Source organism: Myxine glutinosa, chromosome 1, assembly GCF_964187855.1.
Source record: "Myxine glutinosa chromosome 1, kmMyxGlut1.1, whole genome shotgun sequence".
Taxonomy (NCBI): domain Eukaryota; kingdom Metazoa; phylum Chordata; class Myxini; order Myxiniformes; family Myxinidae; genus Myxine; species Myxine glutinosa.
In genome coordinates this window covers 381,159,454-381,177,114 of record NC_136261.1, presented here as the reverse complement: position 1 = coordinate 381,177,114, position 17,661 = coordinate 381,159,454, and the positions used below count along the sequence as shown (strand labels likewise).

At 43.2% G+C, this 17,661-nt stretch overlaps 1 pseudogene; it reads left to right on the top strand.

The window, feature by feature from the left end:
- The first annotated feature begins 996 nt into the window (after nt 1–996).
- LOC137411994 (uncharacterized) lies at nt 997–2,891 on the top strand (annotated as a pseudogene).
- Nucleotides 2,892–17,661: the final 14,770 nt, after the last annotated feature.

Here is a 17,661-nt window from a genome sequence, read left to right as displayed (position 1 = left end):
GTTGTAGGGAATCCGGAGCTTAGGTTGTTTAAGTGTCTCCACACGAGAAGTGAAGCTATGGTAATTAGATAGGGGTTAAGATTAGTTTTCCCCCAGAATGTGATTGCCCTCAGTGGGTTTTCCCTATGTTTTTACAATTACAACAAGGCCAGCCATAAAACCATCCATTAACCAACCATAACCAACATAACTGCTGTCAGAACCCCAAACATTCTCGATCGGCAACTATACCCCGCCGTCAGAGGATTGTAATGGGCACGCCACGCCCCAAGCTTCGTCATTGGTCGTGGAGACAGGGTGATTCGCTGGGGCTCAGGATTGGCCAGAGTGACATCATCGAGAGGGTTCGAGAGGAAGAAAGAAGAAGAGTCGTTCACTTTTCGGAGCTTTGTGGAACCTTTGCAACGTTGAAGCAGGGGGCGCTATTGGTTAGTGGTGCTCTTCGGGGGAGCCTAAAAGGGACGCATTTTATTTTGATTATGTTTTCCGCTGTGTGTTTTTGTGACTGAGTTTTAGACGTCTCAAATTAGGATTTAGTTTCACCTCATCTTTCTTTTTCACCTCTTTAATTTATTTTCATTAAATTATTGTGTTGCATTTCATTTGTTGTGTCGTGTTTCCTTGTTCGTGGGTCCAGGAATAAACCCGTGTGGCTTCTGTTCAGGTTAGCACCTCGCCGCCTTCTGTCCCGTGTGCACGCCAAAAAGTACTGCCAATTTTCGGGCTGCCAACTCGGGAGTAACAACGATGGGCCATTTGTCACCCAGTGGTCTTAATCGTTGGGCGACAGGACAATATGTACATGTTTGTATACGTTTGTACATGTATACGTTTGTACATGTATACGTTTGTACATGTATACGTTTGTCAGAATTATATCACGAGTATTGAACAGAATTGCATTTCTTTTACAGGTCATGTGATGTTGTATTTACAGGTGGATTCATTGAATCTACAAGGGAGACTGCACCTACTTTTATGAACAGCGTAGACACATGCATGCAAGACTCGCCAACTGAAACATACAAGAGGACTTTTTCGAAACACAGCAAAACGAGTCATGAATTGTTTGCACGTAATAATTTTCACCAGGCTCACAAAGGAGCGAAAGATGAACGCCCATTCATATGTAAAATTTGTGTAAAATCCTTCAGTCATTCATCCAGCTTTACATCACACCTGCGAAAACACAATGGTGAATGCCCATACAAATGCACAAGTTGTGGAAAATCTTTCAATCGATCATCCACCCTTACAAGGCACATGGGAATTCATAATGGCGAACGCCCATACAAATGCATAAGTTGTGGAAAATCTTTTAATCAATCAGCCAACCTTAAATCACACATGACAATTCACAATGGTGAACGCCCATACAAATGCACAAGTTGTGGAAAATCTTTTAATAATTCATCCAAACTTAAATCACACATGACAATTCACAATGGTGAACGCCCATACAAATGCACAAGTTGTGGAAAATCTTTTAATCAATCAGCCAACCTTAAATCACACATGACAATTCACAATGGTGAACACTCATACAAATGCACAAGTTGTGGAAAATCTTTTAATCAATCAGCCAACCTTAAATCACACATGACAATTCACAATGGTGAACGCCCATACAAATGCACAAGTTGTGGAAAATCATTTAATAATTCATCCAAACTTAAATCACACATGACAATTCACAATGGTGAACGCCCATACAAATGCACAAGTTGTGGAAAATCTTTTAATTATTCATCCAAACTTAAATCACACATGACAATTCACAATGGTGAACGGTTGTACAAATGCACAAGTTGTGGAAAATCTTTTAATAATTCATCCACCCTGACAAGGCACATGAGAATTCATAATGGTGAACGCCCATACAAATGCACAAGTTGTGGAAAATCTTTTATTAATTCATCCAACCTTAAATCACACATGACAATTCACAATGGTGAACGCCCATACAAATGCACAAGTTGTGGAAAATCTTTTATTAATTCATCCAAACTTAAATCACACATGACAATTCACAATGGTGAACGCCCATACAAATGCACGAGTTGTGGAAAATCTTTTAATCATTCATCCAACCTTAAATCACACATGACAATTCACAATGGTGAACGGCCGTACAAATGCACGAGTTGTGGAAAATCTTTTAATCAATCATCCAACCTTAAATCACACATGACAATTCACAATGGTGAACGGCCGTACAAATGCACAAGTTGTGGATAATCTTTAAATTAATCACCCACCCTTAAATCACATATGACAATTCACAATGGTGAACGCCCATACAAATGCACAAGTTGTGGAAAATCTTTTAATCAGTCATCCAACCTTAAATCACACATGACAATTAACAATGGTGAACGGCCATACAAATGCACAAGTTGTGGAAAATCTTTTAATTAATCATCCAACCTTAAATCACACATGACAATTCACAATGGTGAACGCCCATACAAATGCACAAGTTGTGGATAATCTTTAAATTAATCATCCACCCTTAAATCACATATGACAATTCACAATGGTGAACGGCCATACAAATGCACAAGTTGTGGAAAATCTTTTAATCAATCATCCAACCTTAAATCACACATGACAATTCACAATGGTGAACGGCCATACAAATGCACAAGTTGTGGAAAATCTTTTAATCAATCATCCAACCTTAAATCACACATGACAATTCACAATGGTGAACGCCCATACAAATGCACAAGTTGTGGAAAATCTTTTAATCAATCATCCAACCTTAAATCACACATGACAATTCACAATGGTGAACGCCCATACAAATGCACAAGTTGTGGAAAATCTTTTAATCGGCCATCCGCCATGAAATCACACATGACAATTCACAAATGACATTACATTTGGCTTCCGGTTCCGCCGGCGAAGTAGTGTTCATCCGAGCTCTCCACGTCACCAAAGTTGAGTATTTTCACGTTTGTGTTTTTGTCAAATTTGTACTCTTTATTTTACTGTGTATGTGTTTACTGTGAATTTCTAGTTATACAGTTATCCCTCGTTTATCGCGGGGGTTACGTTCCAGAACCCCCCGCGATAGGTGAAAATCCGCGAAGTAGAAACCATATATTCATTTTATTATTTTTATATATTTTAAGCCTTTAAAAACCCTCCAGATACTCTTATAAACCTTTCCCACGCTCTTATGAACCCTTTCTGCACTCTTAAACACACTTTTGAGACCCATCCTTAGTCCTTACGTATTAGAAAAATATTTGTACGTGTATATATAGCTGTACAGTACATTGATGCAAGTTCTTTTATAATTGCAATTAATTAACAAACAAACATACACATATGATCATGGAACTACACAAGTACAGTACAACAAAGTATTTACATTGATGCAAATTGTGTTTTTGAAAGCAAAAGGCAATAATTGACAAAAGTGCCTTTAATCAAACCTGAGGCCTAAGCATAAAGAAGTCTTCATGAGCTCTTCAAAATAGAGATGATGATTAATTTTGAAAATTAATAAGAAATGCATTAGCTTCCTCTTGCATATGCAGCAGCTTCCTGATGGTTAACTGGTAGGAAGCAGTGGGGGGTGGAGAGGAGGTAAGGAGGGTGGTTATTCCTGATCTGATGCAGTGATGAAGCAGATATCTCATCTGTATCAAAAGGTAATGACCGAAAAATCCCATCCTCCACAACCTCGGTCATTCATGTTACTCAGCGACTTAATTTAATTGCAGCTTTAGACAACATCATCGAAATCGTCATCATGATCATGTGTCTCTAAGTTGTAAACATAAGTTATTGTAAATTAGAGGTTACCCAAAGTATGATGACTCTTAAAACCATATTGATCATTAAACTGCAGGACACAGTTTGGCATCAACCTTGCAAATTACTTAAAGTAGCGAAGAACCGTCCAAGAACCCTCCTTACGGATGGGTTAATTACCCCCAGAATCATGGACAAGTTAATTACCCCCAGAATACGGGACTTTCAAAATGCGCGATTCTTTGTCGACTCATTTATAATGCGTATTTTATTTCGATTTACTGTAATATTCTTTTAATATAGGTTTTAATTAATGTGTTATATTTTTATTTTTATTATTATTAATTTTTTAGGCTAGAAAATGCTTATTTTACCGCAAAAATAACAAATAAATAAAATTTAAAAAAACCTAGAGGCCGCAGAATCCCACGATATAATGAAAAATCCGATATATAATTTTACATATACTAGCGAGAAAAACCCACGATGTACCGAAGCCGCGAAAAGTGAAGCGCGATATAGCGAGGGATGACAGTATCTCGGTTTGTAAATCGTGCATACTTGTGTGTAATAGTCGTTTTGTTTGTGCCGTGTTTGGGGCCTGGTCCCTGGTAGTGTTTTGTTGTTTATTTACTTTCGTTTTTTCATTTTATTGCTTTTGTCTTTGTTTTTCTTTTCACCCTATACCTCCCCCGAACATCGTACCCTCTGTTAAAAGTCTGGAACCCAAAAAAACACAAAATTAATAATTTCCTCCTCTCCTCGCGGCTCCTCCTCCCTCACGACCACGTGTTGTCTCACCCCACCCCTTTTCTCTCCTTCCTTAATATCTCCTTCCTCTCCAGCCGATAATCACCTTTCCAATTCTAGTTTTCAACATACTCCTTCAACCTTTCTCCTTCTTCCTCAGATCCACTTTCCCTTCACCTTCAAAACAAAACAAAATATATGAATGAAAAATTAAAAAGGAGACAAACTCCCTCCTGGCGAACGTCCATACAAATACTAAAACAATTGCATATACACCTCCCTGTTTCTTTGTTCTCTGCTTACCTGGCTGTCAATCTCCCATTCTTCTGTTCCTCCTTCTGAACCTGTTCTGGAATCCTTCATCCCCCTTAGTCTCCATGCCCTCACTTCAGGGAATTTCCCAGATAGTTTTTATGGTTTTGCTTAAAATCATCGGAATTGAATTGAATCTTTGGAATCTCCCACGATGAAGCTAACTCTGAGGGCCTTTCACTCACTCACTGCAGGCAGGTTAACGGTCTTTCCGTCTTCTACCGGCTCCTCTCTGGCCTAGCGACCCCCTCCCTCCCCCAGCCCTGTCTGTGCTCTGTCCCCTAAATACTCCTACAGGTCGCACAAGATCTGCCTGCAACCATCTTCTGGTGAAACTGCCAAAATCAAGACTCTCTGCTCACCTTCATGCTTTCACACCTCTTTTCTCCTACCTCTGGAACGAACTCCCTCACTCTCTTCAATCCCACTCCTCCCTCCAGGTCTTTAAAACAGCTCTTCACCACCATCTCTTATCTTCCCCCATCCAGGACCATGATCTTTTATACTCCCCGTTAAAACATCCCAAATCAACCCCTTGAAATGTCCAACTTCCTTCCTGAAATTCCTAGTAGTGTTCTTTTGCTTTATACCGTGTACCCCTTCCCCCTCCCCCTCCCCCACCCCAGCCCCAGCCCTCTCCCTTCTACATATCTACCGACGTCCCTGTTCTCTATTGTTGTTGTGCTTATATGCTTTCCTCTCTCTCCCCCTTTTGTCCCCCGCTCCCTTTATTTAAAGTGTGTTTTTTGGGTCCGTGCAAGTTTTCGTGTGTAATGTATTCACTCTTTCACGAACCTTGACTGTGTCTCCAAAAAAAATAAAAAATGAAGAAAGCCCATGCATGTGCACAAGTTTTGGAAAATCTTTTAATTAGTCATCCACCGTGGAAGTAAAATAATGAGTTCACAATGTTCAATTGATGGTTCTTTTTGAAAAAGAGAATTTATGACCATAATTATAAGGTAATGCAGAACTCTAGAGACCATGTGATTGCTGCAAAGCATTTTGGGCGAGTACTAAAAAAGTGATGAGCATTTTGTTTTCATCTCTATGTTTCAAAGCTTTGCAATGTAAAAACAGCTCGTATAAGATAACAGATCACAGAGTCTCTTGTTTGCCATCTACTGATCACTATCTGTTGTTTACTTGTAAAATCCTCAATGTCAACAGGACGAGGCATGAATTTTGATTTCCCCATAAATTGGCACATCTCTGTTTATTTCACTGTATATAAGTGGTTCATTTGAAACATTTCACGAGAGAGGATGAACGTGCGCATGTGCTGACCCTGTGTTGTTTTGGCACCTCTCTCCATGTGCACGTATTTAATAAATGATTCAACCAGTCTGTGAACTGGTATGACTTGATCGAGGTTCGAGTTATTCCGTGACAGTAAATGGTGATGGGGATGGAATCGCAAAACCCTGCATGTGAGGGGGGTGGGGGGGGAGGAAGGGGTGGGGCATGAGGGGGGAAAGGCGTGAGTAGAGTGGTGTGGTTCAGCTGAGTTGATGCAGATGTGAATGGCTGCCTAAATGTGAATGGCTGCCTAAAAGGGAAGGTAAGAGGACCTTGCTGAGATTATTTTCCTGTCCTTTTTGTTGTGTCACTTTCGCTGAAGTCGTGCTCCCCGTCTCTGAACCCAACGGTGACGCGATCCTGAGAAATTGAGTAGAATTATTTATTTTTAGGGAACGGGTCAATGGAAACCCATCATGGAATCATCATGGAATCATCATGAAATGGAAACCCATCATTCTAATGCAATATAGTATCGAAATCCCTGGAGCTTCAAGCTCACAGGTTCCTAGAAGTCATTGAAGTGTGGGAACCAAGGGGCTCCTGCTGATTTCTCAAATCCTTGTAAATTTGTTATAGGATCAGAGTTCGTATAGGGACTTGGACCCATATGCAAACAATATGCAAACACGGGTCATTGACCCGTTTAGGTTTAGGGATTTGGAATCCTGCTGATCCGAATGTTCCATTGCACTAAAGGTCTGGAATCCCGTGGCATTGCTCAGTTTATGATTGTGGCTGTGCATTTTTGTGAGTGAATTGTTTGATTGACAAACTGGGCATTAAGCGAGATAAGATGAAGGTCTCGGTGTACCCCATAACTCCTAAAGCAGGGGTTCCCAACCTTTATTGTGTTATGGCCCCCTTGGCTCCCAGATCACATCCCCAGCACCCACCTCACTTTCACGAGGGTCGAGCGGCAGAGCACATGTAAGCAGGCTAATGGGGTCTGGGGGCATGGCCCCCCTAAATTTTTTGATTTCTAGATGCTCTGTGGTGCAATGGTGCATTCTGAGAGGTGTTTTTTCCTTTAATTGGCTATTTTGTTTGGATGAGAATTGGTAAATTATTACACAGAAAATGAGGATTTCCAAGTAGCCAACATGAACATTTTGTTCCATCGTTTTTTTCTGTTCCTTCCTGGCTCCCAACTACATCGTTTTTCGAAGTAGCAAACAAAGCAACATCACTCGAATGATGCATGTTTGATTTGAGATTTTAATATTATCAGTAGCAACACTATGGACAGCATAAAATAGAACTGTCACACAAGAAAATAGTATGAAAAGGTTCCAAGTCAAGAATATGTGAAAACTGAAAACCTCTGTTGTGTCTGTATTTAACGCAGTGTGTTATAATCTCACAAAAAGAAACTCAATTCGACAACAACTCAGGTAATCAAACCTCGGGACGTGGTGCATGCGCCATAAAAGTGAATTAAAAACTCAGTGGGATGGCTGTAATTGCATTTTAGCTACCAATTGGGGTATCCGTGGTTGAGTCACAGTCATGGCACAGAGGAGGTCATCTTCCACATGGAGCCGATTACACTGTTTCGATTTGATATTCAATAGCATGGAAAACCCCACTTCGCAGAGATAGGTAGACGAGAATGGCAGAAGCACCTGAATAGCTATCTGGCTGATATTAGGGTAGCGACCCATTCCCACCCAAAACTCCGTCAAGCTCTTCTCTTCGAATGTGTCTTTGGAAAATGAATCGTTTCGGAGATCCAGGAATTCATCTTGCATTGCCTCCGGCATTCTCTCCATACAAAGGTTGGCGGGAAAAAATTTTTTTCACAATCTTCTCACAGTTGGTCTCACAATTTTTTGCCTCATTGTCGTCTAAATCAGGAAAATACTTATGAAATTCTAGCTCCAGTGACAGCAGATGCTCAAGAATATCATTTTTCAGAACGGGATCAAGCTCTTTTCCAATGCTGTCATGCAATTCAGACATTCTTTCAAACATAGCAATGTTTCCTGTGTTCACTTTCCTGCGCCAGTTTTGGCGCTTGGCAACAAATCCTCTGAGATGATCGTGGAAAAGAATAATAATAGTCGCTCTTCCTTGGAGCTTGAGGTTCAGCTGGTTCTGCTGCTTGAAAATGTCAGCAAGATAAGCAAGTCGTGCGTTCCACAATTCTTTGTCGTAATGCTGCAGGAGGTCATGTTTTCCTTGAAGATTCAAGAATGTTTGACTTCCGCATGAAGTTCAAAGACACGGTTCAGAGAATTCCCTTTCGAAAGCCAGCATACAGCAGTATAGTACAGCAATGTTTCATGTTCCACGTTCATGTCTTTGCACAGCTCCTTGAACATTCGGGTGTTGAGAGCCCCTGCCTTGATGTAGTTAACAATCTTGATTACGACTTCAAGAACTTTCTTCAATGAAAGAGGGAGAGTCTTACAAGCCAGGGCGTAGCGATGAATCATACAGTGGGTTCCTTTCGCTTGTGGTGCCAGCATCTTCACTTTTGCTTGGAATCCGGATTTGGAACCAAGCATGGCAGGAGCACCGTCAGTACAGACACCGCATACATTCTCCCACTGAATTCCTCCCGCATCGATGAACAACTTCATTTTTTCCATGACGTCGTTAGCTTTTGTCGTTGTTTCCAGGGCACTGCAGAACAAGAATTCTTCCTTGATATCATCTCCCTTGACATAGCGAACGAATCCCAGTAGCTGGGAGCAGGAACTAACATCGGTCGATTCATTAAGTTGAAAAGAAAACAAGCCGAAAGGCGCCGCAATAATCTCATTGATGATCTGTTGTTTGACATCTTCCGACATGTCACGGATACGACGCTGCACTGTGTTATTCAATAAAGACACCTGTTCAACTTTGCGAGCCTCTGCCTTTCTGAGAACCCGTTTGACAATGAGGAGGGTACAAGGCTTGATGAGTGTCTCCCCAATGGAGTGGGGTTTTTTCTTCTTTGCAATTTCAAGAGAAACTTCATAAGAAGCCTGGACAGTTGCTACATTTTGTTGTTGAAAAGCTCCTCCCTCATCCAACTTCTGTCGCTTTAAATATCTTTCATGCCGCTTGAAAAATTCGGGATCCTGCTTTGCATGTTGTGCATGATTCATCTCGAGGTGCAACTTCAACTTGGATGGCCTCATGGATTCAGTACTCAAAACCTTGTGACACAGCACACATTGTGGTTTTTCTTGGCCAGACACGGTAATGGACGTGATTCAAAGCTTTATGTATTCGAAAAAGATATTTTCTTTTTTTACACCCAAAAGCCATAACGTCAGATCTGCAATAGGGGAAAAACAAAACAATATGAAAGTGAAAACAATATTTAAAAAAAAAAAAACTTTAATTTTTAGTATGGTTCAAATTACCCCATGGCCCATGAGAAATACACCATGGAACCCCAGGGGGCCATGGCCCCCAGGTTGGCAACCGAGGTCCAAAAGGATATTTTGTTTTGCCACTGGAAGGTGGGGGAATTGTGTGTTTGATTTTGACTGAGTTCGGAAGAATAGAGCTCTTGTTTCTTGTGTTTTGTATTTGGACTTGCATTAATTTTCAGATTGTGTAAAGTGTTGTACTGTTTTAATTTCATACACTAGGTCAGTAGGAGGAGGAACAGACTTTATAAGATGAGTCAGGTAAGTCCGCCTGAAAAAGGAATAGAGGACGGATTGTTCCCACATTTGGTGAAATAGTTTTGTGTGCAAGTACTAGTGTATATGTGTGTAACAGTGCACTTGTTGTGAATAAAGTGGTTTTAAGAGTGATTATTAATTCCTCAGTCGAGACCAGCATGTAAAAGCAGCCTGGCTGTAATGAGTGTCCTCAAGGTCACAGCTTTTACAATCCAGTGTATGACAGTAAACATGCTTGAGATAGAACTGTCCAACCACCAAAAGGGGCTGTGAAAACAACTGACTGATGTAACTCCACATTTGACCTTAGCTGTAACTGAAGGGCTTGCCTCTAAGGAAATTGGTTCCATGGTAACAATGATGAAAGTAGTGCCAAGAGAAGAGAGGCAACTGATGGTTGATTATTTTGGAAAAGATCTCTGGAAGTTGGATTTGTATGGGAAAGAAAAGCGAAAATGATGTCGACTGCACTTTAAGGAATTGTGCAAATTCCACGGGCAATGATAGGACTATCATTGGAAGAACTGGAGAAGGTACCTAAACGACTATGGACTACATAGTCAGGTTCACTATGTTAACAAATATAATTTCGTTCAAAATTTTGGTAGATTAGCAAAACTACACATTTTTGGAATATTCAGAGCATGAGGAATCCAAAAATTAATGTTTACATTTCCATAGACACCTTTGCGAAAATGACACTCAGGACAGTGATGAAGATGAAGAAGAAGGTGCAAAAACAGATCCTTGCAACTGCAGACCAATCAGCCTGCTCCCAATTATCAGCAAAGTCATGGAATCCATCATTGCTTCGGATATGAAATCTTTCCTCTTCTCCAATGGCTTGATCTCTGATCATCAATTTGGTTTCAGACCAGGTCACTCTACTCTGGACATGCTGCTTCTGCTGTCTCAACAATGGATGGAGGTCCTCAATGCCAAACAGGAAATCAGAGCTGTCTCCCTTGACATATCACGTGCCTTCGATACGGTCTGGCACCCAGCTCTGCTCACCAAACTCTCCTCCTATGGTATCCATGGAAATCTCCATGCATGGCTTGCGGACTTCCTCTCTGGTCGTAGTCAACGTGTGGCCCTGAATGGATTTCTCTCATCTCCCCTTCCCGTTCAGGCTGGAGTTCCCCAAGGCAGTGTGCTGGGCCCTGTGCTTTTTCTGGTCTTTATCAATGATCTCTCCGACTCTCTGGAAAATCCTCTGTATCTCTTTGCTGATGACTCCACTCTCTGCCGCTCCATTCCTCTTCCCTCAGATCGGCAGTCTGCAGCCTCCTCACTCTCTGAAGACCTGGACAAAATCACAGACTGGTCAAACATGTGGAACATGTCTTTCAATCCTGACAAATCTCACACTCTTACTATGTCTCTCCGAAAAGATCGACTGGACAACCCTCCCATCTACTTTCTCAACAATCCTCTCCAAGAAGTTCTGTCGCTCAAGCTTTTGGGTCTCACCATCTGCCATGATCTTTCTTGGGAAAACCACATTTCCAAGCTGGCCTCCAAAGCCAGTCGCCGACTGGGCATCCTCCGTCGTGCGAAGTCCTTCCTAGGCACACCTGAGCTCCTCACAACATACAAGGCTTTCATCTGCAGCTCAATGGAATACTGTTCTCCCCTATGGGCTGGTGCTCCTGCTTCACACCTGGCTCGGCTTCACGCTGTTGAATCCAAAGCTTTCAGAATCATTGGAATCTCCCGCGATGAAGCTATCTCTGAGGGCCTTTCACTCACTCACCGCAGGCAGGTAGGTGGTCTTTCTGTCTTCTACCGACTCCTCTCCGGCCTTGCTCCCCCAGCTCTCTCTGTGCTCTGTCCCCCAAATATTCCTACAGGTCGCACAAGATCTGCCAGCCACCCTCTGATCGTTAAACTGCCGAAATCTCGGCTCTCTGCTCACCTTCACTCTTTCATTCCTCTTTTCTCCCACCTCTGGAACAAACTCCCACACTCACTTCAATCACACTCCTCCCTCCAGGTCTTCAAAACAGCTGATCACCACCATCTCTTATCTTCCCCCACTAATTCAACCCAGATCCACCTTGTTTGAAATTCCAACTTCTTTCCTGGAAGTCTTGGCAGTGTCCATATGTTTTATACCTCTCCCACCCCCCCCCCCCTTCTCATGCCCCCCCCCCCAAAGCTCTCTCCCTCCCACAGTTCTCTCGATGTCTCCATGTCTCTCGGTCCCTGCTCTCAAATGTTGTGTTTGTGGCCTTCCCCCTCTCTCCCCATCTTGTCTACCGCTCCCGATGTTATTTGTTTGGTGAGTCTGTTTGTCTTTCTGTGTGATTAATGTTCGCTCTTTCACGAGCCTCGATCTTGTATACAAAAAAAAAAAAAAAAAAAAAAATTGTCAGGTTCATTATGTTAACAAATATACTTTCTTTCAAAATTTTGGGATTAGCAAACCTGTACATTTTTGGAATCTTCAGAGCATGGAGAATCTGAAAACCAATTTTGGCATTTGCACAGACACCTGCCTGGCCGCCATTTTGGATTTTGAAAATGGCCGCCATAAAATACATATTTTGCACGATCTCGGCTTCTAGTCAACCTAGAGACTTAATTAAATATGCTAATCCTATGTTTTCTGGGTCAAGGAATCCAATAAAGGCCTCAAAATAGTGCTCAGGATTATAGAAAAGCAACAAACAAAGGTAATTGAAAACCATTGTCTTTATATTTGTGATATAACTGTATTTTTTTTTATTTTTTTTTGTGTGTATACAAGATCGAGCCTCGTGAAAGAGCTAACATTAATCACACAAAAAGACAAACAGACACACAAAACACAAAAAACAATGGGAGCGGGAGACAAGATGGGGAGAGAGGGGGAAGGACACAAACACAACATTTGAGAGCAGGGACATCGGGAGGACTTGGGGGGAGGTGGGAGAGGAATAAAACATATGAACACTGCAAGGACTCTGGGGTGAATTACCGGGGGTAGAAAAGATCAAGGTTTTCGATGGGGGAAGATAAGAGATGGTGGTGAACAGCTGTTTTAAAGACCTGGAGGGAGGAGTGGGATTGAAGGGAGTGGGGGAGTTTGTTCCAGAGGCGGGAGAAAAGGGGAATGAAAGAGTGAAGGTGAGCAGAGAGCCTAGACTTTGGCAGTTTAACCATAAGAGGGTTGCAGGCAGATCTTGTGCGACCTGAAGGATTATTGGGGGGACAGAGCACAGAGAGAGCTGGGGGAGCAAGGCCGGAGAGGAGTCGGTAGAAGACAGAAAGAACACCAACCTGCCTGCGGTGAGTGAGTGAAAGGCCCTCGGAGTTGACTTCATCGCAGGAGATTCCAATGATTCTGAAAGCTTTGGCCTCAACTGCGCGTGAAGCCGAGCAAGGTGTGAGGCAGGAGCACCAGCCCAGAGGGGGGAACAGTATTTCATTGAGCTGCGGATGAAAGCCTTGTATGTGGTGAGGAGCTCAGGTGTGCCAAGGAAGGACTTCGCACGACGGAGGATGCCCAGTCGGCGACTGGCTTTGGAGGCCAGCTTGGAAATGTGGTTTTCCCAAAAAGATCATGGCAGATAGTGAGACCCAAAAGCTTGAGCGACAGAACTTCTTGGAGAGGATTGTTGAGAAAGTAGATGGTATGGTTTTCCAGTCGGTCCTTTCGGAGAGACATTGTAAGAGTGTGAGATTTGTCAGGATTGAAAGACATGTTCCACTTGTTTGACCAGTCTGTGATTTTGTCCAGGTCTGCAGAGAGTGAGGAGGCTGCAGACTGCCGATCTGAGGGATGCGGAATTGGAGCGGCAGATAGTGGAGTCATCAGCAAAGAGATAGAGAGGATTTTCCAGAGAGTCAGAGAGATCATTGATGAAGACCAGAAATAGCACAGGGCCCAGAACACTACCTTGGGGAACTCCAGCCAGAACAGGCAGGGAAGATGAGAGAAATCCATTCAGGAACACACGTTGCCTACGACCAGAGAGGAAATCTGCAAGCCATGAGTGGAGATTTCCCTGAATACCATAGGAGGTGAGTTGGGTGAGCAGAGCTGGGTGCCAGACCGTATCGAAGGCACGTGATATGTCAAGTGAGACAGCTCTGATTTCCTGTTTGGCATTGAGGACCTCCATCCATTGTTGAGACAGCAGAAGCAACACGTCCAGAGTAGAATGACCTGGTCTGAATCCAAATTGATAATCAGAGATCAAGCCATTGGAGAAGAGGAAGGATTTGATATCCGAAGCAATGATGGATTCCATGACTTTGCTGATAATTGGGAGCAGACTGATTGGTCTGTAGTTGCAAGGATCTGTTTTTGCACCTTTTTTGGGTAAAGCAGTAATGTTTGCTGATTTCCAAGATGCTGGCAGATGACCTTGAGCAAAAGAGAGGGTGAAAAGAACAGAGAGAGGGTGAGATAGAGCGGCAGAGCAGGATTTTAGGACCCGAGGGCTGATGCCATCTGGTCCAGTTGCAGAATCAGAGTCGAGGTTTGATAAAAACTTCTCCACCTTGTCAGGAGAGAAGGACACAGAGTCCAGGAGCAGTTGGGTTCGATTGGGAAAGGTGGGAACAGAGAGAGATGGGTTTGGGACACAAGATTTTGAGGCAAACACAGAGTTGAGGCATTCGGCTTTGTCACGTGCGGTGTCAACTGTGTAGCCATTTGAGGTAAGGGAGGGGATGGAGGGGGAACAAACACCAGAAACGGATTTGACCAGACGCCACCAGGATTTGGAGGAAGGAGACAGGTTTGAGAGTTCAATCTTGAGTGTGGAGAGATAGGCTTCCTGGCACTCCTGAGGGTAGAAACACACTTGTTTCGAGCTTGGTGGAAGGATCTGAGATTGCCTTCAGTTGGATTTGCCTTCCAAGACGCAAAGGCAAGTTGTTTCAGGGCAACTGCCTCACCACAAGATTCAGTGTACCATGGACGGGAGGAAGGGTAAGACAACTGAAGACGAGATGGGATAAATCTGTGCATGAGAGAGAGCAGTTTGCTTTGGAAGAATTCCCAGGAAGAATTGATGTCAGAGGCATTAGAGATGGGAGACCAGTCCAGTTGATTGATGGCTGCTTGCAGACCGTGCCAGTCGGCCTGAGTGAAATGCCAGACTCGTCGGTGCTGAGGAGGCTCTCTGAGAATGGCCAGTGAGATGTCCACTTTAACAAGCACATGATCAGAAGAACCGATTGGAGCAGAAGAAGAGCAGCAGACATTTGCAGGGAAGTTAGTCATAACCAAGTCCAGAAGAGAAGATACTCCATTGACTGAGATCCGGGTTGGGAAATTGACAGATTGTGTCAGTCCCAATGAGTCGCAGAAGTCCTTTGCTGAGGTGCCATGGCTGGTGAGAGATGAACCCACACCCAGCCAGCTGGCATGATGACAGTTGAAGTCCCCACATATGAGGAAGAGAGAGTTTGGATGAGTTGATAGAAGTTGGCCCATGTTGTCCGACAGAGAAATGTAAATGGAGTCATCACTGTTTGGAGGACGGTACAGAACACATATGAACAAAAGGTGGGAGAGGAGAGGAAGCCGTAGCCAGAGGTACTCCTGTGGGTGGGGTGGAGAGAGGGCAGTGCAGGGAGAGTGAGGAAGAGAGTTTTTGATAAAGATGGCCACCCCACCACCAGGACGAGGCTCAGGTCTATCGTACCGGAGGAGGGAGTAACCAGGAAGAGATATTAAGGAATCAGAGACATCTTGAAGGAGGAAAGTTTCTGTAAAGCAGATTAAGTCTGGATTTTCAGAAGCAACCTGAATGGAGAGATCAATCAGGTTTGAGCGAAGGCCCCGGATGTTTGAGGTCCATACCGTTAGTGAGGAGAGAGGGGGAGCATCGGGTGCAGGCCAGGGGAGGGGAGGGGTAGGGTCAGATGAAGGGTGAGAGGGGATGGAGGAAGAGCAGTTGATAGTGTGTCAGAGATTACAGAAGAGTTACAAGAAAGGGAAGGATGAGGAGGGCGAAAGGTTTGATGGTGATGGAATGAGGCACAGTGAGAGTTTGTTTGAGGGGGGGGCAGAGGAAAGTAGAAGGTTGGGGGAGGTGGAGGTATGACATAGAAGGGAAGCGAAGTGGGGAGGAGGCGGCAGCTTTGAGAAGGAGGTGGGAGGAGGGAGAATTTGGGAGGGATGGTTGGGGGGGGGGAGATTTGAAGGGGAGGGGCAAGGGGGGAGTTTAGAAAGTGGATGATTAATGAAAGATGAACATATATAACAAATTGAGTTTGTTGTGATTTTCAAGTTAGCGATTCGTTTAAGAACGATGGAGGAGGGATGGAATGAATGAGAATTTAGAGCATGGAGTGATTTGGAATCATAAGAGATTGAATATTTTTTTGAAATGGAATGAGTTGAAGAGGAAATTGAAAGGAGCCTTTTAAATAAGAAGAAAAACAGCGTGTTGTAATAAACCGCTGAATAAAACACTGAAGGGGATATTTGAAACATATTTAAACAGAACTGTGAAGAACAATGTTATTTTCACAAAAATACCAATGGGGAGAGGAAGCCTAGAGCGACGAACACGAATCACTTGAACAGGGCAAAAGGTGGAAGGCAAGCGGAAAATGGGGGCGGGGCGAGACAGCGCACGTGGGCAGAGGCAAAAGCACACGAGGGGAAAGGGAAATAAAAGTTTTTTTTTGTTTGTTTTTTTGTTTGTTTTGGGGGAGGTGTGGGGGTTACAACGTTAGACAAATCGTAGATGTTTGGTGAAGCTTGGTGGAGAAGGGGAAATCAAAATAGCAAGCAAAACAGTGAAGGAAGGAACAACCTTCGACGGGGGAAGCCTGAGGCTGCAACTGTGAAGATATTGCATTACATAATACATGATATTGCAAGTCCTTTGAAGTTATAGGTTGTTATAGGAAGTTATAGGTAGTATCAGATTGAACTATAAGTCCTATACACAGGATCTACGAGGTCTATACCGTTCAGGAATATGCTTTTACAGATCTTCATGACTGTCCTGAGTGTCATTTTTGCAAAGGTGTCTACGCAAATGTAAACATTAATTTTTGGATTCTTCATGCTCTGAATATTCCAAAAATGTATAGTTTTGCTAATCTACCAAAATTTTGAACGAAAAAACATCGTGAACCTGACTAACACATCCGAACGTCGTAGGGCAGATTAAGGGGGCACAGCCGTTAACAATCAAGATCGACCCGACTAAACAATTGCCACGATGAAACCTGTAAGTAAGCAGTTTCGGAGGATTGAGAAATGGCGAGTACCAAGTGCATATCTACACCAACTAAACAAGTCCCTACATTGGATGACATCGGAATTCTGCAGGATGCCATGAATGATCAGAAATGCGCTAGGTGGGTCAATCATGGATGTTTCCTTAACGATGATTTTAAGGTATGGATATCTAGCCACGGCGGTGTAATACCGCTGCAAGCCATGTAACCATGGTTGGCTCATATAACTCAGGAGCAAAGGGGGAATGGTATCCATGGTAGCTAAGGAATGGTTTCCACTGGGATTTATTCCAGTGCCAGACCAGTGTTGCAAAACGTGTATGATTGGTCCGCAACATAAAGTAGGGAGAGCACAAGGAATAGACGGTCAAGGGGCACGTCCACCATCAATGGGACTGTTTGGACACATGCAAATGGATTTTATGAAAATGCCTCAATGCTTTCTCTTTATGTACCACTAACCAGAACTGTGTGATCATTTCATTTGAAGGTGAAGGAAGCCCTTCCAGAAACAGCAGCTGAGGACTGCCATAAGTTTCAAGAGGGCATATGTGAACTCAGAAAGCGAAGAGGAGAAGGAATCTTCTTCGGATACTCCCTGGGGATGGTGATGTTTGTACTCAGACTGAGTCTGGTTTTACTCGTGATTGTGCTTTACTTGGTTAATGGGGAATTTACTATACAAACGAAACAAAGAAATACAACAGCGGATTTG